This window comes from Ailuropoda melanoleuca, chromosome 17 (genome assembly GCF_002007445.2).
Source record: "Ailuropoda melanoleuca isolate Jingjing chromosome 17, ASM200744v2, whole genome shotgun sequence".
Classification (NCBI taxonomy): Eukaryota; Metazoa; Chordata; class Mammalia; order Carnivora; family Ursidae; genus Ailuropoda; species Ailuropoda melanoleuca.
Genome location: NC_048234.1, coordinates 12,062,746 through 12,064,681, shown reverse-complemented (window position 1 = coordinate 12,064,681; position 1,936 = coordinate 12,062,746). Strand labels below are relative to the sequence as shown.

Genomic DNA, 1,936 nt, shown 5'->3' with positions numbered 1-1,936 from the left:
AAGATTTATTCATTCATTTATTTGTCAGAGAGAGAGAGAGAGAGAGAGAGAGAGCGCCCGTGCACAAGCAGAGGGAGGGGCAGGCAGAGGGAGAAGCAGACTCCCTGCTGAGCAGGGAGCCCCGATGCGGGACTCGATCCCAGGACCCCGGGATCATGACCCGAGCTGAAGGCAGATGCCTAACCAACTGAGCCACCCAGGCACCCCATACTCTCTGTATCTTTAATGGCAGCTAAGAACAGGGTGCTTGCTCCCCTAGGAGTCAGGCAGGGGGGGAGGTGACGGGCTCCCCACTAATCTTGACCGGCCCCACCTTGTCTCCCAAGCAGTGACCCGGAATCAAATGGTGGCTGCTCGGAACTTGAAACCATAGCCCATAGAAACTTCCAACACAGGCTCCGTGGATCATCTCCTAACATGTGTTAAGCTAAACATATGAGGTGCCAGGTCCCAGGTAAGTCCTCTAAATGATGAAAATTGGTTGAGGGCCTACTATGTACCGCTTAAGCCCTTGACCTAACTCAGCTCATCTGATGCCCACAACTCCAAGAAGACGGCTCTGTTATTATTCCTAGTCCACTGATGAGAACCTGAAGGTCAGAGAGGTTAGGCCACTTGCTCAGAGTCACACAGTAGGGGTTGAATCTGAAGACCCCTGGGCTCCAACAGGAACCCCAGAGCCCTAGGAGGGGAAGGCCTGGCATGTGACTGGGAGGGACAGGCTTGCTGGGAGATAGCTGGAGGGTCATTTGTGGGGAGGGGATGAGATTGAGCAGGGTTCCAGGTCGGGAGGAGGCTTTTCCAGGCCACCAACTCTTCCAGGTGGGATGGACCCCCATCCCTGCCCCACCTCCCACCAAGTCCGAAACCCAGCAGGGGAACCAGACACCTGGATCCAGCCTCAAACACCCTCCTTCCCAGGAGCCCCAAACCCGTTTCGAAGGCTCTCCCCCCACCCCTCCGTGGAGCCACACGGGACAGAGGTCTCACACACACGGCGTCCCAGTCAGGTCTGGGGATCAAAGGGCACATCCACAGGGCCTGTGGCTGGCAGAAGACAAAGCCAGAAATACTTCCTCTGGCCCGAGCTGCCATTCCCACCTGAGCTGCACCTGTTGGCAGGGGGGCGAAGTCCGGATCCCAGGCCTCTGCCCGGCGGTGACCCCTGCCTGGGGCTGACCAGGTCACTCAGGATGTTTGTGTCCAGCGAGGTGACCATCGGGCAGGAGGTAACTCCCAGACACCTCACCCCACTCCCAGCATGCTTCTCTCCATCCCGCAGAGACAGGTCCTGCAAACCCTGTGGGTCTGGAATGCAGTGCGGACACATGGGACATCATCCTGGGGCACTGGGGAGCCACAGCTGTTTGGGAACTAAGGAGCTGGGAGCTGAGTGGTAAGCAGCCCNGAGGTAGCAGCTTTTAAACTGGTAACACCAGACTAAATCATTTCATGGTATAAGTCTTTGCCTTCATGGGTCCTCTCACCAACACCAGCAGATACAGTGTGACCACCATGGGCTTTGATGACATTAACTGCATGATCAATACTGTCTTGCCAACTCCAGCACCATCAAAGAGCCTAGTTTTGCCACCTTTAGCATAGGGAGCTAGCAGATCCACCACCTTGATACCAGTAACCAGAATTCTCTACTCAGCACTCATCTCTATGAACTCAGGAGCCTCAGCATAAATAGGTGCAAATTGTTTCATTTTGATGGGACCTCCTTCAGCAGGAGGTTCTCTAATGGCATTTGTGATTCTGCCCAAGGTCCCAGAACAAACAGTAATTTTTACTGGTGCACCAGAATCCGGGACTTTCTGGCCTCTAACTAACCCTTTGGCACCATCCATGGCAATACTCCTTACTGTGTTCTACCCAAATGCTAGGCCACCTCCAAACCCAGCCTGATCTCTCTGCCCTGCACTTCCAGTGC

At 54.9% G+C, this 1,936-nt stretch overlaps 1 pseudogene; it reads right to left on the bottom strand.

Moving 5' to 3' along the window:
- Positions 1-1,374: 1,374 nt before the first annotated feature.
- Positions 1,375-1,936, bottom strand: LOC117796999 (annotated as a pseudogene).